This window comes from Falco naumanni, chromosome 8 (genome assembly GCF_017639655.2).
Source record: "Falco naumanni isolate bFalNau1 chromosome 8, bFalNau1.pat, whole genome shotgun sequence".
NCBI lineage: Eukaryota > Metazoa > Chordata > Aves > Falconiformes > Falconidae > Falco > Falco naumanni.
This window is the reverse complement of record NC_054061.1, coordinates 64227916-64253108: the sequence shown is the minus strand read 5'-3', so window position 1 is coordinate 64253108 and position 25193 is coordinate 64227916. Positions and strand designations below refer to the sequence as shown.

At 46.9% G+C, this 25193-nt stretch overlaps 1 long non-coding RNA gene across 2 annotated transcripts in view; it reads right to left on the bottom strand.

Moving 5' to 3' along the window:
• Positions 1 to 25193, bottom strand: part of LOC121092901 — a 52820-nt gene that overhangs the window by 11345 nt on the left and 16282 nt on the right. For both annotated transcript variants that reach the window (XR_005829417.1, XR_005829418.1), the window contains exon 4: positions 8722 to 8875. This is a non-coding gene — a long non-coding RNA (uncharacterized LOC121092901). The remainder of the gene's footprint in view (positions 1 to 8721; positions 8876 to 25193) is intronic.

The window sequence follows — 25193 nt, the reverse complement described above, 5'->3', positions numbered from 1 at the left end:
ATGGTAGATAATTGTCCACCTTCCCGGTGAAATTGTGGGTGGCTCCACCACCGCCAATGAGCCTGACCCCAGAGAAACCTCGCAGCCCTTCTTCACCCTTGGCTGCTCTCACCATCAGACCATGTTAGAGCCAAACGACAGAGGGGTGAAAAAGCCATAACCTGCAATAACCAACCTGAAATAGCCCAGGGGCCGCTTCCTGACCTCGCCAGCTTCCTGTGAGTGTCTCCCGCCTGACGTCCCGCGGGCAGCAGCCCGTGCCGACAGCCCTCTGTGTGACCTGTGCCGTGCCAGCAGGGCCGCGGAGAGCAGCGTGCCCGAAATGCCCGCTGTGCCGGGGTGCCGGGGGGCTGCCAGCCGAGCCCCTCTGCCCCCAAAGGCCAGGGCAGCACTTGGCTGCCTGTGGTTGCAGGCCCAGCCCGTGCCCTTCCTTCCATCTGCTGTCCGGCCTCGCGGTAACGCAGGGGTTTCTATTCTTGCTGTGCTGAGTCCACTGGCACTTACCCATCCTGTAAACAAAACCAGCCCTCTGGAAGCCAGCGGACACCAAGGATATAATTTAGTTTCTTAATAGCCTTGCTGAGGCTATTTCGGCATGCCCGCCGCAGTGGTGGCGCGGCTCCCTGCCACCGCGGCCGGGGCGAGGGACAGTGGGCCCAGAGCCCAGCAGCACGAGCTGATGGCCAGACCCTCAGCTGCAGGAGCGCTGCTACTTTGTTAGCCTTGCTTGTTGCAATGGTGTCACTCAGGTGGTCTTACTTCCCTTCGCCATTGCCGTGAGTTATCATCCCTGCTATTTTGTTTCCCTCTGAAACGCGAGGGCAGGAGGTAGAAAGCCCAGTGTCCCCCTCAGCCAGGTGGTCCCCCACAGCAGCGTCTTGTCAACACTTATCCTCCAGCCCAAGCCCTACATTTGTTTCGACGCTGGCTGTACTTTTGCCATGGCATTACTATACAGCATGCCCTTAGCCTCAGTAATAGCACATTGTAAATCACTACTTATAAATGTAAAATAAAGTGCATCCCATTTGAAGGCATTGCATTAGCTTGATTTTGGTCTATAGAGTGATGCACGACTGTCGGAGCAGTCGGGCGGAAGAACATAATCAGAAATGTATCCTATCTGGGTACCTTTTAAACGCAGCCAGGTGACTGCAAAGGGAATCTTTCCTCTTCATAAAATATTAGAGACAACAATTAATACCTTGTCGGAATTTTGTATTTCAGTTGCTCCCTCTTTTTTTTTTTTCCACCAACCACGAACTGCACAGCTTATTCACCCGCAGCCGCTGGGATTTCTGTGGTGCAGGCACCCTTCAGGAAAGCGTTCATTGCCATAAGGATTTCAAGCACTGGAACAGGCTGCCCAGGAAGGTGGCAGAGCCACCATCCCTGGAGCAGTTTAAAAAACACATAGATGCAGCACTTAGGGCCATGGGTTAGCGGTGGGCTGGGCAGCGCTGGGTTAACAGTTGGACTTGATGATCTTAAAGGTCTTTTCCAACCTAACTGATTCTATGATTCCATGGTTCTATCAAACGGCTCTGACAAAGGGTTCCCGTAACCAGATGAAATGACATCGCCAGTGTCCCAGCCCCGGCGTGCGGCGCAGCCCGTGCCGAGCCAAGGCAGGTGAGCCGGAGGCTGGGCTTTGGCCAGGGCACAAGCAGCATGCCCCTCAGCTCTCCTCCCCTCACCGACATGCCACCTGCTGGCACCAGCCCGGCCACCAAAGGCACATGTCTTCAATCCCCCCCGAGCTGAGCATGGGCAGCCTGCACGAGCCCGCCGCCTCAAAAATCAGGTGAAAATTCACAGTCCTCGCAGCAAGGCTGCCCGGAGGAATTGTTGCCTGGGCGCTGGTGTTAGCTTTGCCTTTGAACGTGCAGCACGCTAAAGGTAAACAGCGTGTTTTGTCCGCTGAGCCCTTGTCCCCTGGTTCCTCCCCCAGCCCGGCATCTGCAGGGACGACTGTCAAGGCACGGCTGCGCCCCTGCAGTGACCTGGGTCTTGCCAGCACCAGGTACATCCATGCAGTTTGTTAAAACTTCAGCCCTCTGAAATGCTCCTTCGTTAGAAACAAAGCCATTTCCCTTGGCACTTGCAGCTCTCCATACATGTGCAAACTCATTCAAAACCCAAATTCCTTCTTTGAATTAAATTGTCAGCCTCCCACTCAGGCAGATACATTAGCACTGACTGTAACATCAGCTTGGCGCTCTGTATAACGTATGAATAAGCCTTTAAAATTGTACAGTCTGCCCTGCAGCGTTTATCTCATATTTTGATCCTGATTTTTCTCCGCCGAAATGCCTGCTGGTCTATTCAAGTGCCTTGATGGTTTGCGCGCTTCTCATTTAGGGTTCATTTGGGACTTGCCAGTTCTGTGCTCGTTCGGTAACAGTTTGTTCACTTACTAATACGTTCTCAAGCCATGTATTATAATGGATTTCTGAAATTGTTACAGGCGGTGACAAAAGATTTTTTCACATTTCATCATGTGTAGATGTAGCAGCATATACTTCCGAAAGAGACCTTAATCACCATTTTCTTTCTGTTTTTAAAAGAAGATGATGTTATTTATCTTTAGAAGTGAAGACAGGGTTCAGGGCTAATTTTGAGAGTAGGGTATAATCAGACACTTGAATTAATTAAAATAAAAAATCATATTGGCTAGAAAAATTTGTGTTGATACAATACTCCAAAATTAGCAGAGAATTGATGCCTGCCACAGGGCAGTAGGTTGAAACATGGTGGTTAAAAATAATGCCTCTTATTTTCAGTCAATCACCTAATATATTGCCTTTGCAAAATTCCTCGCAAGCAGTTTGAGCTCCCAGCGAACCTTAAAGGCCAAGAAATACCGTCTTGGAGGCCGGGAGGGGAAGGGAGCTCCACTAGCCCCGGGGCCCCGGCTGAGCCCCGGCCAGGAGGCTGCGGTGCTGGGCAGTGCTGCTGTGCGGGGCCACTGGGAACTGCGTGCCTCTACCCCGGCAAGGGGCAGATCCCACTAGATTAAAATAAATGGCAAACTTCCCATCGACTTTGAGCGAGAAAAATAATCCCATCTTTTTGTGTGCAGTGTGAGTAATAATTAAAAGAAACATATGGGTTTTCAGCTGATGTACAGCCACATGAAGATTATCGATGGCGTCTTTCTCCCTGTCCATGTCTCTGCCCTGTGCATTGATTTGCGTATCCCCAACGGCATCGAACCTCGGCAAAAACAAGGCGCCACGCTTCTATTGTGTGCTTATGACTGCGGCACTACCTTTTTCTTTTCTCAGAAAGAAAACGCAGACCGCCCTGCAATTAGCAGCGAAACCATGAATACTTTCTTCGTTAACCACAAATGGTTCTTTTCGCAATGAGCGGGCTCACATATGTTCTAAATATGTTCAGTTTCATTAGGCGGCGAAGCACTGTGGATCTGCTATTTTATTCAGGAAGGCAAACAAGAGCTGCATATGTGCAACATAAGTTGAGGAGAATGGGAAAACTTGAGGCACTTGCCGAGTGCCCGAGATGCTCGGACGTGCTGGTTGAATGCAGGGCAGCTCCCAGCTCATTTCCATCAGCCCTGGTGCTGGCAGAGATCGGTGTGCTCAGGCCGGTGACGGTCCTGCCCTCTGCCAGCCTGGAAGTCCTTCAGAAAGGTGGCTTTGGTGCTGCAGGAGGCCGGCTCTGACGGGGTGGCTGGCCGGGTTGCTGGGGTTTGTCTCCACTGCCCAGCAGCCACCCCTTGTGCCGGGATCCAGCTGATCCCCAAAACGCAGCGACTCTTTCTCTGCAACTTTTAGAAAGGGATGTGGCCCTGACTGCTGCTGCCCGTGGGCCAAGGGGTGCAGCCAGCCTGAACCCAAGCCCCGGCACTGGGGGGCAGCTGGACCTTGGGGTGCCGCGGCAGACCACAGGCTGAGAGGGACGGCTGGGGACTCCCCCAGGATTTCTCCCATTCAGAGAAATCTTGGAAAAATCTCTCCCAAGTTTTTTTATTTGTAGTTTTCAGGGATTTCTTGCTTATTGCTTCTGTGTTTCTCTGGTTAGCTGGTCAAAATGTTGCAAGTATTGGAAATTCAGACTTTTAAATATTATTTTAATAGTTTAAAAATATTATTTTATTCATTTTTTAACTCAGAAGCACAAAAATTCACTTTTTCTTATTTTCTTCAAACCATTTTGGACACCGGAGCCAAAGCGGCACGGCAGGCTGTGTGTGAGCAGCCCCCCAGCATCCACCCCAGCACGCTGCCCACGGAATGGGTGCACAGCCCCTAAAACCAAACCTCTGATGGCAACACTTTTCCTCTTAAGGCTGGACCCACACCCCAACATCACCTAAACACCCACAGTTTGTTCTGGTGTAGAAGCCAGTGGAAATCATTTCTCAGACTTTTTTTGTCTTTCCCCTGAAAGCATGACGGACTGCTTTTAATCCATGTAGCAAGTTTATGCAGCATAGAAAGTGAAGACTTGTGTAAATAACATTTTTAATGTAAACACGTATGGTGTTAAAAACAGTCACACCCCTAAGTGTTTCCCACCACATGAGTGCTCATGAGTGGACTATGAAATTTGTTGTCTGTATCTTCCACTTGGTCCTTCTGAGCGGCCTTCTCCCACCAGGGCACCCAGAGGAGGCTGGAGGTGCCCACAGGCAGGGAAGCATTGTCAGAAGGTTTTAGAAAGTGTGCTGTGCCCTTGATCCTTGCCAAGAGCTGGGGGTACCGTGTCAATGATGCCATGTCACGGGACTTTGCGTTCATCAAGGGAAAAGCCATCTCCTATGAAATTGTGACCCATGTGTCTCGGGTTGACCTGCAGAAGGCGATGCTGGGGGGGGGGGGGCACCCAGTGCCTGCAGCCAGGCAGTGCCCTTGCTTCCATTGCATGTGCAGAGTGACGTTCCTCAGAAATAAAGGCAACGAAATATAAACATAGAGTATTTCTCAGAGGGCCCCAGGAAAGGATTTGTAAGAAACTAATCTGTTATTATTTGCTGATGGGATAAGAGGTATGTTCTAAATGCCTGATTTGTGGCAGAGAAGCAGTCGTGAAGCACCAAAACAAATAAACTAGGGAGAGCTGCCTAGGTAGGAGCAACCAGTGATCAGTATCATAGAATCATGGAACAGCCTGGGTTGGAAGTGACCTTAAAGATCACCTGGTTCCAGCCCCCCTGCTACGGGCCAGAACACCTTCCGCTCCACCAGGTTGCTCAAAGCCCCAGTATCTGCGCTGACTCAATTCATTTTTCTTCCCCCTAAACCCAGGCATTATATTAATACCGTCTTTAGCTGTGCATGGGTTGCTCCGTAATCTTTGTGCAGTGCTGCCGAGCGATCTTCACCTCGGCACACTGCGTGCCTGCTGCCAGGAGCTCAGGAAGCATGGAGTTAAATAAGTTTGCCTTTTCCTCCATCCGAACAATTGGAATCAGCAGTTTGCATTATTTTAAAAATGAATGCTCAGAATCAGCAATTTTCTTTTTCCCTTTTTTATTTTTTTTTTTTAAGATCTTGAGGGGTTTTTTTATTTAAAGTGGAAAACTACATTAAGTGCAAGGCACTCAACAAAGAAACAGTCATAAAGCCTAAGTATTCTTAGAGTTATAAAATATGTCCGTGGTGGCAATTCTACTGCCAACAATGAAGTTTTAAGCATTAATATGCCTTCATTGCAGTTTTAATGCCTTAATATTGACTCTATAGCTCTTTTGGGTAATTTTGCTTTCTCTGGTACTTGAAAGGTGATGATGTCAGCGTTCTTCATACTGATTCATATGCAGGTTGATGAAGCTGAGTTATTTATTGAGTTCCATTATATTTTCTATAAACATTAGTTCTCAATAAACAGAGACATTTAGCCGAGGGTTTATTTATTAAATAGGTACTGTACAGATGGTTTTGCCACACATGATGTGCTGCAGAGGATATTACTCAGGAATAATCAGCTGTGTTATAGCTTGGCTAAATTAATAAGATGATAATGATGAAATTGATGCTTTTGAGCTAGGCTTGGTAAATGGTTTTTGCATAAACAAACTGATAAATTTGAGAAGCAATTACTTGCTTGTCAAAGATAAAAACACAACAGGGCCCATTTATAGTTAGGTCCTATTTATTTTTAAAGATTGTACCAGATTTTATGTTTAATACGCTGCAATTAAAAAATAATACTTAAATGAAGAATAATAAAAAACTAACTTTCTGAGCTCTCCTTCAAATTTGAAGATGCAGCATTGCTTGGTTAGACATCAAGTAAACTTTTTCAAGGCTTTCACTACATCTAGAAAAAAAATATAATTGTTTTATGAAAGATGCTGTCTGGAGTTGTGCAACGTGGGCTCTGGCAGCGCTTTCTGTAGCGGCGTTTGCTCTAAAATCAAGCTGGATTTCATATAGAGAAACACAGTTCCCTGTTTAACGTGGATTTTGCTGCAGTAATCACGCAAGCGAACAAAACACATGTGTACCGTCCACACACACCAACTTCATGTAACTCTGCAATAGAATAGTGAATTGCACATGTACAGATGTATACATGTGTACATTTAGATATACACAACAAAGACTATCCCTTGCCTTGTATACTAATGAATGTGTGTGTTACGTGGTTTTATATACCGGCAAGAGTAGCTTACTTATATTTATTTAGAAAAAACAAACGGACAAGTGATGTGTGGCCCCCAGGTGGCTCTGCTGGAGAGGACCTCACAAGCTTCTCTCTATCAGAGAATCATCAGAGAATTATTCCAGTTGGAAAAGACCCTTGAGATCATCAAGTCCAACCATTACCCCAGCACTGCCCAGCCCACCACTCAACCATGTTCTTAGAATGGCAGCAGTACTTTAGTGACTGGGTTGGTTGTTTCCATCTGAGGGTCTGAAGGCACCTCACAAACATACATTTAGCTTTGTGACATCCCTGAGAGGCAGGTGTTACCACACAGCTCACCACTGTCTCCTCGGCGTGAGCAGGCAGCTCCTGTTGGCACAGGAGGGCAATGGTGCTCCTAATGGTTTGTTGTACTGATGTTGTTGTGCACTGAAGGGCTCAGGCCTTCAACTAATTCCTTCTTTCCCTGGAAACTGCCATATCCCAGGGGGGGCACCCATGTCTTCTAGACCTAAATACTCCTATGGGAGTGTCCTAAGTGGATTATACCTGAAAAGGGGTACCACATGGCCAAACAGAGCAAGCTGCATAGGCACATCCTAATTCACAAGCATGTGTTTTCCACCCCGACACAAAAGGCTGTTACTTCCAGCCTTAAAGAGAGCTTTTGCTTTCCTCTGTCAGGACCTAAAGGCAGTGGCAGTGTGTGGGAGGTGTCCAGCCCAGGGCTGCAGCCCTGCAGCAGCTTGTGCCAACATGGCCGTGGGCAGGAGGTCCTGCTGATCCAGAAGGACTTCCCACCTGGAACTGGTGCAGCACCATCGGGGGGAGGGGGGTTGCAGAAGGAGCAGGCGAGGAGCCCTTCCCTTTGCTATTCAAAATGTCTCGCGATAAGCAAGAACAGATTTCTAACAGTCCTTCTTGGCTGTAACTTTCAGGAAAGAAATCAGGTACTGACTGCCACTGTATTGCATCCTATGCTGTCACAAGTTATGTTACTGAGTCCTTTGTAAGTTTTTCTTGCAGCTGTTCAAAAAGAATGTGAGGTCTTAGGCTGAGCTGAAACTCTCGGCAGAGACAAGCCATTCTCTGTGATGTAATGCCAACTGTGACTACGTAAAAGAAAAATCATAATGTGTTGCAACATCAGCAATATATATAAAATACTCCACCGCAAGACGTGGGTTTTGCTGTTAGTTCAGGTTGATTACCTAAATTATAACTATTAATTATAATGAAATGAAACAAGGTCATTGGATTGGCCTTAAATTGGATTTACCTTAAAAACATGAAATGGAGTTGTCTACAGTGCCTGTGTCAAAGGTATGAAACTCACTGATGAGCTTTGCACTGGATTCAAGGCCGTAGGGAGACGCAGAGAGAGCAGCTGTGGTTTTCTGCCGGTTTTGCCAGGAAGGCAGAGCTGTGAAGCCACCTCAGTACTTAGCGATCAGTTTTAGCATGCGAATAGCCCCCTTGACTCTCCATAGAAAAGACCTGCAGCCACCCAGCAACTCCCTGGCCCTGCCTGCAGCCAGCCCTGCCACGCAGCATGGGTCTCAGTGCTGGCCTGCTGGCAGCACAGCCGTCACCTGCCGGGGTCGGCTGGGAGCAGCTCCCTGCTGCAAAACCGACCGCGCAAACCACGGTGGCAGCCGCAGCCGCAGCCTGGCTGTGCCCGGTCCTGCCACCCTGCAGGGAGAGGGGCCCCTTTGGTGCCCAAACCCAAATGGCACGTCGCCCTTTTGCAGCCTTATCGTGCAAAAGGCTGCGGTTGCAGGATAAAGAGGTGTAGCTCTGAATTCACAAAACTCCTACTTGTGTTGTTATACCAATTTATAGGCTTTCACAAATGTTTGTAAAATGTGCTCAGTGGTCCGCGGGAGATTTGAAATGAAATCTATGAAAATCCAGAAACACTGAGCAGATTTACCTGCTTAGCTGGCACAGGGACTTCCCTGCACTGCCTCTCCAGGAATGAATTTAAGGCAGACGTCAGTGTGAATTGACACCCCTGCTGCCAAACTGAAATGCTTTCAGCCAGGAGGTCTTGTGCAGGGAAAGGCAAAGCCATTTCCATGCTGTGGTGCCACGCTTACTTACCCAGGCTGGGGGTCAGTGTGGAATGGAGCTGATGCCTTTCAGTTGCAGGGCACGAGGTAGCTTAAACGTGGGTCTTGGCAAAAGATCTGGGCGACACCTTTCCTGGAGAAAAAGAAGTGTCTGTATTCTTTCAGGTATTGCCAAGTTTCTTGTGCTAAAGAAAAAGAATGAGAAGAGTCAAAGTCATTTCATTGCTTTCAAAATAAAATTACTCTTGAAATATTCCTGGGAATTTTATGTAAAAAATTATAAGGTGGTTTGATTTTGGTTTTTTTTAGAAAGTGCCACATTCAAAGAAAATATTTACTTTTAAGTAAAACAAGATTGCTGTCAGTGAAGTTTTTCTCCTCCTGCACAGCTTTACAGTACCCAAAGATATTGTTGATCAACAAAATTTGAGACAGACTTTTCCTAAAACATTGTTAAAGATTTTTCTTGGTTTAGTAGAGAAGGTCAGTACTGAACTTTGGTTTCAGTAGAAGAGTCAGCCCTGAGCTGCCATTGCAAAAAAATTTACTCTGAATATAGAGAGATCTGGAGCTGCAGCTGCTCAGGATGCCCAGCCTTAGGGCTGCTGGCCACAAGCGCGCCGTGTCGTGCCGGCGCAGCGCTGTGCCTGGCCTCTGCCAGTGCAGCTGGTGCCCATCAGCAGCTGAGCATCACTTTCTTGCATGTTTCTCAATCAAGCCACTTCAGCATCCTTTGATGTAAGTCTTAAAAGTCTGCCTTAAAAACAGCTTTTTAAAGCACCAGTACAGCAGTGCTGTAAAATAGAATCATTCATTATTAATTAGGTCACAACAAAAAAAATCCTATGGATGCATTCGTGATGCCAAATGAGCCAATCCCAAATAATGCGATTGTAATGAATTCCAAAGGAATAATGACTGGACCATTAGCATAAAGTGCCAGCCGCGCTCTGTGCTGCCCGCCGGCTCCCATCCGCCTGGCACTGCTTCCAAACCCACCCTGCCGGTCACTGGCCCAGGTGCGGGGGTCCCTGGCCGCAGGCTGCCATAGGGGTGGCAGGGTCTGCCCTGCCATGGGGGGATGCTGCAGGGGGTCAGACTACTACGGAGGCTGTTGCCACGGCTTGCAGTGCCATCACCCCCAGGATGGTCTCCCCAAAGCCCCTTTGGAGGCGAGAAGCAGGGTAACCTGAAAGCATGTGGGAGGATATTTTTGCACCTCTTGCTCTAATATATAATTACAGCTTTTGTTCCGTGGCTTGCACAAGCAAATTAATTAGAAATTTATCTGACCAGAAGTTCCGTTCGGCATGCGTTTAAGGCAGAGGCCATCCCTGTGCACGTATTTGCTCTCTTCATCATGGAACAATTATCTGCCCATTTAGGAAACACAAAATTTGTTTCTATTTTAATAGATGCTCCTAACCATAAAAAAAACATCAGACTGCTGCTGATTGTAGCGAGCTTAAAAACCTCTAAGAGGAAAACATCATTTGTGACCCCCCTCCTCCTACCCAGAGCATCCAGTGGGGCAGGCAGCAGCGCCAGCCGGCACTGGCAGCGGCACAGACCAGCACAACTGCCCAGGTGAGCGCGGGGCCGAGGAGGCATGAAAATTAAACATGATGAGGCCGGAGGGAGGGAGGCATGGGAAGGGACGCAGTGGTGGTGGGGTCCTGGGAAAGCGAGTGGCTTCTCCCAAGCTGTGCAGCCGGTGCCAGGCCACAGCAGTGTGGCGAATGCTGCAGCCAAATAAAGAGGTAGGACAGGTAGTGAGGGATGGTGGTGGGACCTGTTTTGTCAGCGTCCCCTTCCCTCCCAGCAGCCAAGCAGACAGGCGCGTCAGGTGCCTGTGCCCCTCTTATGTCTGCTGTTAAAAAACCCAGCCAGGGAATGTCATTAGAAACAGCCACACCATCTGCCTTTTCCTCCCCTCCCCTTTAAATAAGGAAACACCTTGTCAAACACATCCCACTAAATATCCCTAACACCCTCCCGCGCGCTTCGCGCTCAGCGGTTCGCGGGATCGTGCACCATCTGGACCCTCGCGCTTCGTCTCAGCGGCAAGGCCTGGCTTGGACCCACCGCGGCCACCGGCAGGGCTGTGATGGTCGGCGGCAGGTCCACGCTGCCTGTGCCTGTGCGTGGCAGCAGGAGGGCACAGAGGGAAGCAAAAGCAATGAGTTCAGAGGGCAGGGAGTGCAAAAAGCCCAGTGATTCCACTTCATATTATTCTTAAATATGAAAAATAAGAAATTAACCAAGGAGGACCTTAAACACAGACATTTATTAACATGTAAATGGTCTGAGTCAGCAATTAGTCAACAATCAGCCTAATCAAGTAGAATATAGTATTAAGGTGCTATTTAATTATTCCCGTTTTGTTCAAGGTAAGTATTTACTGCAACCGTAGGTTTTCCGTTGTCTTTCGCATGGAAAACCAGTATCTGTGTGAGGGTCTGTGTCAAAGTTTCTCAAGAACTTTAAGAAGACAGGCTGTGTCTTCCTGCCCTGGCATGCCCCCGATGCTGTGGGGGAGCGAAGCTGAGGAGCATTGCCCGCTCTCCTGCGCCTGGGCCGAGCTCTGTGGGAGCCCACGGGCAGCACCTCCAGGCTCTGAGCCATGCAAGGTGGGATCTGCACGGGCTTGGGGCTGGCCCGGCTCAGCTGCCTCCCGCCTGCAGCTCCGCAACCCAGGGGGTGTCTCCAGCGCGCGCACACACACACACACACACACGTGCACACACCCCCCACGCACACCCTGCTTGCTGCCCCTGCAGATGAGTCTTTGTTCTTGGTGATTACTGTGCAGACAACACACTCACCCGGCTGCATCGAGACACTGCGTACAAACCCAGCGATGTGCTGGTAAGTGAAATAGTGTCGAGAAGAGCCTTAGGAGATAGAAGAACATTATTTTAAATTATCTTGAACATAAAAAAACAAAGTAAGGATTTGGCAACCTTGCAGCAAAAACCTCAAAACCAGTTATTCCTTTTAAATAAAAACAAAAATGAGAAACAGTAACTATTAGAAATCCCACCTGGTGCTTTCTCTGTGTTAATGATGCTTCTTAAATTGCATGTGGGTAAATGGTAATTTTGTCTCACACCATTAAAAACTAATGGAACCCTTGATGATAAGAAATGCCATAGCTAGCTTGTTGGAAAACGTTTAATTAATAAAGTAATAAAATTATTGTAAACTAGTGCAGTTTCACAGAGGATTCAATGGGATATAAAACAGATAAAACATCCTTGAGAGTTGGTACAAGAAATAAATGCTCCTCTATAAAAAACGAGCACTATAAAGTTAAGCTGGTCTGTGTTACACTGAGTTAAGACAAGCCATGGTGATAGCGAAGGTACTCAGACGAGCCTTTCGTGGGACGTGGTGGGAAAAACCTCACGAGTGCGGGTGGGTGTATTTTCAGAGGAGCAGAAAGCCAGCACGCCTTCCCCTGTGCTGGCGTGGGGCCAAAGGTGGCTGCTGGTGGGTGCTGCAGCCCGGAGAGCCCACGGGAATATTTTGGCGGTGTTATTGCTGTTACTGTAGTGTCACTGCGTCATTTTTGTGAAACTAGTGGCTGGCAGAGAGCAGAGAAGAGGTGTCGGACACTTTGCCCCCACCAACCCTGGTGCCAGGGAGTGAGCCCCTGTGCTCCGTGCAGCCAGGTTGCAGCTCAGCACAGGTGGCCGGCTGGTGGCATGGGCAGTGGCACTGCTCCCAAGGCGGTGAGGCATTTACATATGGGTAGCTGGGTACATGTGCACGATGGCATCCTATGTGCTCCATGAGTGAGAAAGGGCTGGAGAGGGCCAAGCACGGGGAAAAACATGCTGGCAGTGAAGGCTGGGTACCGCTCCTCACCCTGCTGCTGACCCCAGTCCGTGTGTCACGTCCTCCTGGGGATGTTTCCTTGCAGTGCTTTGGGGATGAGTCTCCTGTAACTGGGAGACGGTGGGGAGCTTTTGCATTGCATGAGCTGCACCAGGTGCCACTGGTTTGAGCACACACGCATGCACAGGAGCTCTTACAGCTCCTGTATGGTTGCATCTTAAATATTTGCAGATGTTTAGATTCAGGATGGGTGTAATCTGGCAGGTGCTCAAACCTTCGTTTAGTCCTAAGACCCAATCTGTGCATCCCACTGACAAGCACTGCCAGCTCTTTTTTCAGGAGCACTCAGCCCACGGTGAGGCTGGAGGAAGCCATGGTGGGGAGAAAAGCACCCACAGGCACATCCCAGATTTTGGAGTGCTGTGACAGCCAGTTGCAGCCCCTGGCACTGGGCAGTCCCCATGCAGAGCCAGGGCAGCAATGCCAAGCGACACCAGCACTCTGTGATGAGCCACAGACAGACCTAAAAAGGTTTGGGGCTGACTTTGGCCAGTATTTTTCCAAACCTCCAACGACATTTTTTATAACAAGCTGGAAGTGTCTCTGTCACGGGGTGGCATGCTTTCTTTCCTCCCACATCAGCATAGTTGATGCTTATACTGGGAAATGAAGGATGCTCCACTGTGCTCCCCATGTGGGTGGTTTCTTTAACCGGGGCTTTGTACAAACCCCATTACAGCTGTAGCCTCTGTCCTTCATCTAACTGAAAAAAATGATATTGCAGTATATACAACTTGTAGATTGTTGTAGCACCACAAAGGTTAATGCTTGTTCATTAGCTTGATTGTAACAAGAGGATGGTCAGACCTTAGTCATAAAAAGTCCGCTCTCCTCACCAAGTCACTGCAGACATTGCTGTGCCCACTGATGCAGCAACGACGCCTGCTTAGTGTTTGCAGCATCATCTACTTTTGAGTGCCTCTAGTTTCCTCTGCAGTCTCCACCTTGATCCTTGGTTAGAAGCCATCCTGCTAGATCTCTGGTTTTAAAATGAAGTGAGGTTTGTTGTTTTTTTAAAGCACGTGAGCATGAATAACTCTGCCAACAAGAACAGTGGCCCAGCTCCCCATACAGCCATCTCGTACAGATGTTTTTCTATTATCTGAACCATCATTTCTGGGTTGGACCTAAGTTGTTGTTGCGTTGGACCTAAGTTGTTGTTGCATCTGTCTTTGTAACTCTGAAAAGTTTGATGCGTTTAAGCCCAGGCTACTCAGGCACAGCTGCAGTGTTCAATGGCACAGCAAGGGGCTCTGTACTTTGGCCTCGGGGCATGGACAGGCTGGCAGCATAAGACCTTTTCCCCACCCAAAGCACCAGCTGCCTCTGGGAAAATTCTGTGGTTTCATCTAGTAGGCAGATTTATTTTTGAGGTAGCCTCAAAAATGTGGGCATGGGGAGAAGGCTGCCACTCTTTACCGAGGCAGTGTGAAAATGTTTAAGGGGCTCCATATTTCAGCCCCACTGGCAATACCAGCAATGACTTTTTTTTTTTTTATCTCATCGGCACATGAGAAATGAAAGCATGAGTGGGAGTTCAGTAAAGGACTGGCACGGCCACATCTGGGGTATTTGTTCCCTGGCAAACTGTGGTTGCTCTTGATTTAGCCACAGTTTTCCCAGCTGATGTTTTGCAAACCCAGCAGAAGATTCAGCTCTCTAGGCTCTGGAAGGGAACGCAGGGCTGGAAGCCACCCCTGTGCTCACCAGCAGTGTCAGGCTGAGCCTCCTCCTTCCTAAAGATGTTGCTGGTCCCAGGACCGCGCGCCTGCGGGGGCAGTTCGGGGGTGGAGATTTAATCTTTTATTTTTCCCATATGCCACAAGTATGTCATAAGATGATGACACAATAATAACAACTTGGTGGCTGCTTGAAACTTCTTTTTTTTTAGCAGCTGTGTTTTTAGAATATTATAATTAACCATCCTTTTGCCTTAATCACTTTAAGATTTCTAAAATAACTAGGAGCTTACTGTACCTTCCACGACATGAAGCTTCCCCATGTGGGGACCATGACTTTCTTTTCAGGCAGGGAAGGCAGAGGAAGCAGGCAGGGCTGGGAACACACAGCCAGGTTTATCAGTGGAAATTACAGCATAAATTTCTGAAATTACTGTAATAATTTTAACTTGCAGCCATTGTACTACAAGCAGGAAAAGAGGTGACATTGTATTTAATCTGCACAATGACTGAGTCACTTCGCCTGGGCTCATTTTTGCAAAAATTTAAATGAAGTAAGCGCCGTATTTGTCAGAAAAAGAAAGGGTGAACTGTGAGTAAAGGGGAAAATATTTGTCAGCTTGCCAGGGAGAAGCGCGATTAAAAACTGACTGTTAATAAAGCATGTGGGTGACAGGGCTGTCTCACCACGCGGTGCCGGCGCCTGGCTCAGGTAAAAGCATAGGGCTTTAGCTCAACAACGCACTCCTGTCTGTCAATGTTAGATATTTTTTTTTTTTTAAATGACATGTTTTCTTTTGGCAGATGGGAACAAGCCTTGAAGAATAAATTTTTTGGAGGCAGACAAATTGGCTGCCTGGAAATATATGTATTTAGGAACCTGTCGGGTGGCTGTGAGTGTCAGCACCACCCCAGCTGAGCTGGCCAGCACCACTCCGCATCTTGCCTGCTCCAATCTCCCGGCCGACCCCACAAATCCCCAGCCAGCCACTGCCGGGCTAGAGCAAAAATGACAACTCTGATATAAGATTTGCTCTGGATATTGCTGATATTGCTTTGTGCCTGCCTTATAAAACTTCCCCGTTGGCTATTTCTCCAGCCAGGGGATTTTACCCAGATGAATGCGCTTGCCTTCCTCTCACCGGCTGCCAAAATCCAACTTATCTGTAAGTGGAAATAATGCTGTGGCCCCCGGTCGATCGGAGCCGCAATGCTCTTTACAAGAGGAGGCGAAATAAAACCGTTCCCCATGTTAACAGCTGTGAAAGCTGCCGTGCTGAGAGGTTAAGTGATTTGCCGGGTGTAAGGAGGATGGCGCCTGGCTCTCAGGAGCGCCGTATCTCCAGCAGTGGGGGCAGCATGGGGTGGGTGGCCAGCCCCATGGGGGGACCACAGACCCCAGGCATCGCCACCTGCCCCAGCCCCACAAGGGCAGCTGGTGCAGGGGATCACCTGCAGTGCACCTGCCCCCCAGACTGGGCGTAAGAAAAGTTTCACCAGCAAAAAAATACATTCTTTAAATATCCCCAAAAAACCATCAGGTTCTGAAAGCGGGTGTTGGGTTTTGCAAGCCAGCATCAGAAATAGGCGGCAGCTGGAAAGATTTTTTAACATCTCAGCAGCGCCTAAATGTTGGAGGGAAGTGCAGGCAAAGGCAGGTTAAGCCAAAATCCAGATGCCTTGAAGCCCACACCAGTGCACATGGCCAGCACAGCCTCTTGTCTGCCTCAGGACATTTAGGCCTGTTTGCCTAACCAGCAGAAATGAGCAGCTTTTAAGAGCAGTTCAGGATGCCCAAATCAGAGGCTACGTATCTATCTAGTCCTTCAGTATAGGTGGTGCAGCATATGTTAATACAGCAGAACAGTTAATTTCTATAAATGTAATATTTATTGCTACTTTATTAGAGGAATGTGCTGGACATGAAGTGGCTGTATATATGCAGGTGGGCAATAAAAAAGGTACATAAAAGGCATGTTCAAAAATAGGCAGTGTTGTTCCCTGGTTTTGTAGGGTCGGTAAAACTGGTAGCAGCTCCCTAGCAGTGGCTTCATCTCCACACTCACAGTGTGTGTTCTTAACACCTTCCTTCACTGCAAAACTGAAGTATTTAACCCAAAACATACAAACAAATCTGTTATTCTCCTCCTTTATTAACCTTTCGAGCCCTCTGAAATCTCACATGAGGAGAAAGCTCTTCCCTTTCCCTTTGTCTAAGCGAAGAGGTTTAAACTTTATATACAAATAAACTCTCACGGACATGTAAACATACCTGTGCCATTATATACATGCAGCACGCCCCTTGTCCTTCTCTATAAATATATATATGCATATGTATATCCACAGATTATACAGGCATGTGTGCGTATATGTGTGTACAAAGAGAGAGAAAAAGACTCTTAGAAAATGAAAGACAAATGTTAGAGAATTATATTCCCAAGCCCTCAAATCCCTAATCATGAGTTTGATGCAATATTTGCCCTAATGGGAAATGATAACTGGCACTATTCCAAAGCAAACCTCGAAGAAAGGAGCAATAAAAAAGGAAAATGCTAGCTTGGCAGTTAAAGAAAGAGGAGCCGAAGCGAGAACTGCTGTCGGAGATAATAAAGAATTAACCACAAACCCCTTTTCTATTAAGCACAAAAAAGGATATTAAAATAACATGCCCCCTCCCTAAATGTTTCCAGGCTTGTGTCATGCTTTTCTGCACAGCTTCCCCAGAATGTTCTGAGCCACAGGGCTGCAGCCCGGTGCAACCCGCCTCCCCTCTCGTGCGAGGAAGGCTGCTCCACTCCAACGCACTTACAATCACACTCCCTTTTTTTTTTTTTTTTTAAACTTACTCAGTATGTTCCAAATCTTGCCCTTTCTAAGGAGAAGGAGTATGATTACAGTCCATGAGCATGTTGACCTTCAGGAACTGGCTGTGGTAGAGCCATTCTGATGGGCTCCCTTTCCCCTTGGAAGCCTAGATGTTGTGAAGCCAGCTGTATAATGTGGCTTTGCTATATTATCTATACAATCCATAGGCACAATGACATCCATTAATTATAGAGTGAGTCTTAGTGCTCCATTTCCTGGTTACAGTGGCAAAGATCAGTGCTTTTACCTTCATGTTCTTACTCTGATTTTTACATTTGGGACATTTTCGCACTTTAAAAATTACATGTGATAAATTGGACAGCACAGATCTAGGACAAAAAAACTGGTGCAAAAAATTTGAATCAACAGCTGCTAGATACTGGAAAGAAGAAAAGAGAAGAGAGGTTAATGAGTCAGGAGGCACTTGGACAAAATGTTACCAGGACACAGAGACACTGCTATCTGCTGAGTTTTGTTTGACTGAGGTTCACAGGTGCTGCAGGAGAACTGGGCTGACTCCCAGCGCGTGTGTGCTTCGGCACTGGAGATGCCCTCGTGAAGTGCTCCATGGCTGGGGGTGCACTGGAGGGCCCCAAATGAACACCATTTCTGTCTGGTGTCATTATGGGCATGGTTTCAGTACCCCATTTTGCCCATTTTGTGACTGCCCGAATCATTTTAACAGCAAGATCCAGCATGAACTTCCCTTGAAATTTCCACCTCAACTACATAGCAGATTTTACTATGGCAATTCTAAATTTGTAAAAGAAGTGGTACTTGGTGAACTACAGACCCAAGAGGCTGAACTTACCCCTTTATATCAATGGAACCCTCGATAACCTTACATTGCAAAGCCATTATGACCTAACTTTGGTTCATTAGCACATACGGAGGTATTAATCACACAAAGTAATGAAACATTACAACCTCTTTGGTACTTTCTTATTGTTTGGGTCTTTAATATGCAGTTTGACAAGAGCTAGACTGTGGCAGCTCTAACAGGATTTTGTAGAGACGGTGCTCGCTTGCACACTAGGAGTGCTCCAAACCCAAAATGACACAAGCCAAAAAGATGAAGATGCAGTGAAGAATTGCTAAGAGTTTATCATAAATGTTAAATGAAGTACATCTTCCAGTAAGAGCTTATTTAAAAAAAACAATGAGTATATTGCATTGATCTTAGCCACTAAGAGGGTAAGGCTTTAGAAGGAAAAAAAAAAAAAATGCCAGCCTACCTGTACAAGACATTTTTTAAACCTAAACTTCTTGCTCTTTTAGACTTTTAAAACTCTACGTGAAGAAGCTATAATCCACAACTCAGGAAACTTCTAATGCAATCTATCTTTCAGAGCCAAAAATCAAAACTCCCTCCTGAGCTATGTTAGTGCAGAAAAGCAGAGTTAAACATCAGCTGCTTTTATCTGAGTGCCTAAATTTAAAAATACTTAACCAGAACTATACCAACTCATATACAAAAGCTGCTCGTTTTTATGCCAGTACCAGTCTAGGTCAATTTCTAAGCTGAGTTTTAGAGAAAAAACCAAACAAAAACCAACAATAAAGGTGTAGGTGGAGAGGTTTAAAAAAATAACTACTGGAAATGGTGAGCCAAGAGCTTCAGAACAACTTGTCTCTGCCTGAGGTACAGGCAGGCTGGTTTTTAGATCAGTTACCTACAACTGTGGTGTCATGAAGTGGAAAAATACCACCGAGAGTCATTTTTAGCAAAGAACACCAACAGCTCCTCTCACATTCACATCCAGTGAAACTCCATTCGGGTTAGATTCATTGCCAGATTGTAAATTCTTATTTGATTTATCGATCACAATTTTGTATTGTTAATTCATATGTTCATTAGACAAATCTATCCCTCCAAGGTAATGACTTAAGGTACTGCTGGCATGCGAACATGCACAAATGGATAATTCTTAATGACCTTCCAAGCTGACATATTTTTGGCATTGGTTTCCTATATCCTAATTTCAAGCTGCCTCTCTGGTGTTATCATAGGGCTGACTTCACTCAAGAAGGAGGACTTGCAATTGGAGGTTGCTGCTGAGATTGCTCCCATCAGATATCAGCAGAGCAACGCACAATTAAAGTTATCTGTCTCCTTGGATGAAACCCCTGTGTTTCCAGCTGGGGAGGTTGGTAAGGAGTTGTCTATTTCAGCAGTCTTGGAGAAGAAAACATTCCCATCATACAATTTGACCAGTTTCGTGACTTTTTCAGTATTTCCATAGTAAATAATTCCTAGCTTGTGGAAGCTTGGTGATAAAAAAAATAAAATTTGGTAAATACAGGTCTGCCGGGCTACTGTCCTGCCAGCTGGTCCACATGTTGCCCTCCCATGAGGTCAGGCCAATACCGCAGATCTTCTACTGGAGGTGACTGTGGTGCAGGTGGGTCACAGCCTGATGTGCATATGGCACAGCCACCTATTCCAGATGTCCAACGGAGGAGCTCACGCTCCTTAGACCTGTAGATGGGTCCATCACTGGCTGTGGATGCCAGGTTTGCAGCATTACAGAGGGATTAGGTCAACCACTGGAAAATGCAGGAATGTTTTCCATCTTCTTAATTTGATAGATGGGATTTTCCCGGCTGAATGACCATTTTTCACAGTGATAGCCAGACTCCACGAGACCAGCTCTCTCCCAACAGGTGTCATCCCCTCTGGGGCTGCGTCAGGTCTTCATCCCCAGCCTCACACCGTTAACAGCCGCTCATCCAGCGCCATGAGAAGGGGGGGTCGGGGGGAAAGGCAGTGTCTTAAACACAAGGTTTCCAGGGCTGCCAGTGTTTCCACTGTGCTTCCCAGAGCAGATCTGGGCAAGGGAAGAGTGATTTCTGGCATTTCCCAGAGGCTACAAGGGACAGGAGGAAGAATTGTGGGGGGAAAAGCCTGGGTAGACACAGTGCCGCCGTCCACTGAGGTTTGGCAATCGGCTTTTATGGGTTGGGAACCAGGTGGGGAAGGGGATGGGAAAAGCGCCAGGAAAGAGCCTTTCCCCAGGTGGTGGCCCAGTACCTCGAGAGGGACCGCCGGGGTGAGAGGCAGCGGGTGGCAGAAGAAGCTGGCAGCGTGCAGCGTGCGGCCCCTGCGTGTGGCAGGCTTCAGGCAGCACCCAACTGCCTCCGAAAAGTGGAAGAAAAGAGTTTGCATCCCTTCCTCAAAAGCACAGCTCGGGTTGCAATTCCAAATGTATGGAAGAAATGTAAATGCATTGTGACAAGCTGTACGGAGAATCAAAACAAGGAACAAGGAGCGTATGTTTCTTTTAGAGAAATGTCCTTTATCTCACAGGCAGAGCGAAGCGTGTGGCATTCAAATGTTAAGATTTTTACACCACTTTCATGAAATACTAAAGAGAGACCCAAAAAAAACCAAACCCAAAAAGAAAAAAAACCAACAAGAAAATAACCCAAGTCCGTGTCACTTCTCAGCTAGTTTGGTTATTGCTGCTCCTGAGTACTGTAACATATGCACTTTCCCTTTTGAAAATGTATCAAAGTTGTTATTTTGGGGGTGGGATAAACTCTTACCCATGCATATCTTATGTTTCAAAGCCAAGAATGCTTAGGAACCTGCTCTGGATCCGCACATCAGATGCATAAGTGATTAGTGACAAGTGACACAGAAACAGAGAATGTGCTGTGTTACGATGAATAATAAACACGCACAATTTATGCAGGCAGAGTGAGCGGGGAGATGGCATCCTGCACTTTTTCCATATAAATAATGTGAATCTCTCAGCAATGGAGCCAGGCCGGCCAGGGAGTTTCTCCAGCCCACCAGCCGCACAAGCCAACAGGGAGCAAAGCGGGGACAGGCAAGGAAGGGTCACCCATGCACAGGGCTGCTTCTGGTTTCCTATGGGTCATTACTGAATGAACTGATGGCAATTAATTGTCTCCGAACTAGAATCAACAGAGGAAAAAGATCCGCAGCGGGCAAAATTTTTCACTTTCTGGAAGAAAAGAGCTTTTAGATAAATGAAAAAAAATCACTGAAATGTCACATTTTCTGCTTCCTGGGTTTATGGAGAGCATCACCACAGTGTCCAGTGTGAAAAAATTGCCCTGCAATAGGATTGGTAGTGCCTATCTGAAATAAAAAACCCACAATTTTTGAATGAAAAAACCCAGGTTTTAGATTAAGTTTCTGCAGGAAAGGTGAGCACAGACCCCAGGTGGCTGGCAGGGTTGCGGAGAGCTGGCAGCAGGGTTTCCCCAAGGGCCATGGTGTACCTGGCAGGCGCCTTGCCACTCTTGCATTTTCCGTTAGTAAAACCACACATAACCCCTAAAAAACAAACAACCAGCAAATGCAGGCAGACATTCACCTTAACCCAGCTCTTGCACTTTTCGTCCTCTGTGCATGTGTCACCCCACGCACAACCAGAGCTGCAGGGTGATGCACACATGTCCCCCTTGGCCCTGCATCCCTCAGCCTCGTGCTCAGCTGGGGGCACGGTCTTGGGCTGGACATGGGGGCTCCCACAATGTCCCCGTTTTGCTGCTTGCTTCCCTCTGTCCATTAGTGCCTTCCCACAAATGAGCCCTCCTCTGGGGAAAAGAGAAAGATATATTTTTTTTAATTAAAAAAATATCCCAAAGGCACCTGCTACTTAACTCTGCACATTTTTTCCTGGTTGCCCTGGCCTGCCAACTCCGAGCAAGCTTCTCTCTCTCATTTTTACACTCTCTCTACACTTCCAGAAATGTACGCACTTGGATAAAAGTAGAACTGAGAGGGGAAAATGCATATTCTGTTAAATAAAAAAAATAATTAAAAAAAAAGTTGTCTAAAAGATGGTTGCGTAAAGAAATCATACCCATACTTTAACTCTGGGTTTGAGTTATATAAACTGAACTGTGGTAATTACCAACCTTCTCCAGATTAATAAACAATTACCATAGTAACTACACCATCATATGAAACCTATGCTCATGAATTTTTAAAACATAAATGGAAATACATGCCGGTTGAAAAAGTCTTCTATTTATTTTGTTCCTGGAAAACAAGGGAGACAGATCCATTAAAGGATCTCATCACGTTATGTCTTCCTCCACTGGTTCCTGCAGCCACACTTCGGACAAGTGCCATATATTATGTACTAACTAGGAAAGTCCATTACATGGCGTGGGGCCGTGGGCTGGTGAGTGGCAGGGCTGGCCTTGCACCCCGCTCCCCCGGTGGCCCCAGGCTCCCACACCTCATTTCCCCAGAGGGCTTTAGGTAACATGATGCACCTCTTTATTTGCCAAAATGTAAGGGGTTAGTGGGCACAGCAAGTTGTCCCCATTTGCCCAATGGGCTCTTTTTATTTTTTTTATGGATAACGTGTGAGAGAAGATTTCAGGTTACTGTTGCATGACCACAGACAGGAAAGGTCCCTTCATCAAATATTTGGCAAGCAGACTACCGTGAGACAATGTACACATCCAAGTCTAGCCTTCCATTGCATGACGTGATTAAGCCTTATTTCCAGCACATCCACCCACATCCCACTGGGCTGACCCTACTGCAGGGCACATCACAGCCTATTTTCCACAAGTGGAAAAAATCCAGCATGAGCTAGACTCACACCTTGCACCTGGGGCCATGCTGGGCATGTGCATTTAGCCACCAGGAAAGAGCTTTGGTGCAGCCCCTGTGCCTTCGCGTGGTCTGACCCCGTTGCGACAGAGGCGGCAAGGCTGGGCAAATGCTCCGGGCAGAGCAGCCCCAGACCAGGTGTGGACTCCTCTAACATGCGAGCCCGCAACACGGACTGCCCTGCAACCCGGCAGGAGGGGTGTCTCAGCTCAGCGCTGCCTTTCCCCCCTAGGAGCCTGGGCAGAGCAGCCCCTTGGCACTGCCCCACGCTCCTCCTGCTTCTGAGCCACTCCTGCCAAAACCTGCCTCACTTGCTCACAGGAGGCATCAATGATTCAACGCAGTCTATGAGATATGCCCGAGGTCAAGAAAAAAATAAAAGGCTTTCTCCTCCATCAATGTCAACTCTTCTATTTTACTATTCTAGGCAAAAATCTGGCTTGAAAGCATGCACCCTTATTTTGAAGCTTTAACACAGCTGAGCCTGGCTTTACGGCGCTTTGCGGTTTGTAACGTAAAAAGAAACTTCTCAAAATGCCAAATAACAAGATTATATATCAACCTGTTGATAATTCCGACAGGAAAGCTGAAAAGCAACACTGAGTTAAAAAATAGTATTCAGCATTTGCACTAATAGTCTAAAATGTGAGGTTAGACCTCCATGCTTCAAGTTTGAGCTTACTTTTGATAATTTTGATGAGCTGAAATAATATTCCCCTTTTGCAAGACTGTATTTCTTCAGACACTCTGAGAGTTAGGAAAGCCATTAAATCCTTGTGGACTGAAGGTAGAAAAATAAATTGTATGTATTTTAGACTTTGAATCATCTTCCTATAGCAATTTTCGGGAAAAAAACCTATGAAGAATTCGGCAATTTTAATCTCCTCAGTAGCTTCCCATTACTAAACAAGCAGAATGCCACAGTACAAATGTGGATGTTACATGTCATCTTGATCTGCTGCTTTTTTCTTTCATTAAAGCTTTAATGCAGCAATTATGGCTACGTTGCCCTATAAAAAAAGGAAAAGGCAGTTTACTTTAAAAAGTGAAATTGCATAGCCTACTATTTAATTATACACAAATGTAAATGGCCTATTTTTCCATAACTGGTTATTACAGCACTGTTTTACTTTCTGAGTTTTCACAATTTCTAAAACCTACAACGCTTCCTGCTATATAATTGTTTTGCTACATTATTGTTTTCATCTTATTTTTTCTTTTAATGTGAGTGCAGCGGGATAAATCTTGGTTTTAAGCCAGCCAGTACTTCATCTACTTAAGCTTTTATAGATGAAGATTGCTGTAATTATCAGAATACCCGCTTATTTCTGAAGTATTATCTTGGCAACCTGCTGGCATTTACAACCAATTAACAAGCTTTGCCCATTAGTTGCATAAGGGGTATCACAGAGTAAAGCCATTGTGTGCTAATTTTCTATTTTAGATAATCAGTTTGGCCATCCAAAATGGAAAGGGGAAGAAAAGAAAGGTTTGACACCCAGTGGCAGACATGTAAAAATGACTACATGCCTCCCAGAGACAAAGGTATCCAGCAACTGCATGATTGCTTCACTGTCGTCACCACTGGGTTTTAAGTATTTATTCCCTTTGTCTCTTTTGGAAGAGAAAATAGAAAGTACGGCTTTAGCAAAGTAATCATGTCCTCTTTTTATTTTTTAAACAGACTGGCTTCTCTCTCTGTCCTCTCAGGCTTGTAATTTCACCAAATTGTACAAGTGTTAAACACAATTTCCTGCCCCCCCCCCCAAAAAAAAAAAAGAAGAAAAAAAGGGGGGAAGAAGAAGAAGAAGAAGAAGAAGAGAAAGCGAGCAACAGAAGGAAACCTGACCGCCTGTGAAAACCACAGCTTTCCTCCCCTAATCGGGGGGCCGAGCAGAGCCCTCACACGGAAGGCCGCCCCTCTCACTTGCCTTGCCAGCACTGTGCTTGGTTAAAGCCATGTACCAGCTGGGGGTTTTAACCAGGCACCACTATTAGCAAATGGGCTCCTGGCCACCCTTCAGCAGCTGAGCCGTGTGCCAGCCCCGGTTGTCTCCTCCTTGCCCTGGAGGGTTTAGGGCATGGGGACCACCGGCACGATGCTGGCTCAGGCAGTGATGCTGGGCACCACTTCCCTCTGGGGAGAAGGAAGTAAAAAGCTGTGAGTTTGGGGGACTTTTTTTAAGCATTAACCTTTGGATAAGGCACGGTGTGCTTTCCCTGTTGCCTGGTGCAGAGCAGGGAAGATGCACAGCCATGTGGGTGCCCTGGGCAGGAGAGTGCTCCTGCTTGTGGCCACACTGCTGCATCCTCACGGCATCCCCCGAAGTGCTCGGCCCCACCAGACCCATCTCCAGAGCTGCCTCACAAGCACCCCAGCCCCACATTGCTGCCCTGTCCATACAGCCTTCAGGCGGGTACTGCCTCGAGCACAGGCACCGCTGCCCAGCGCCAGCA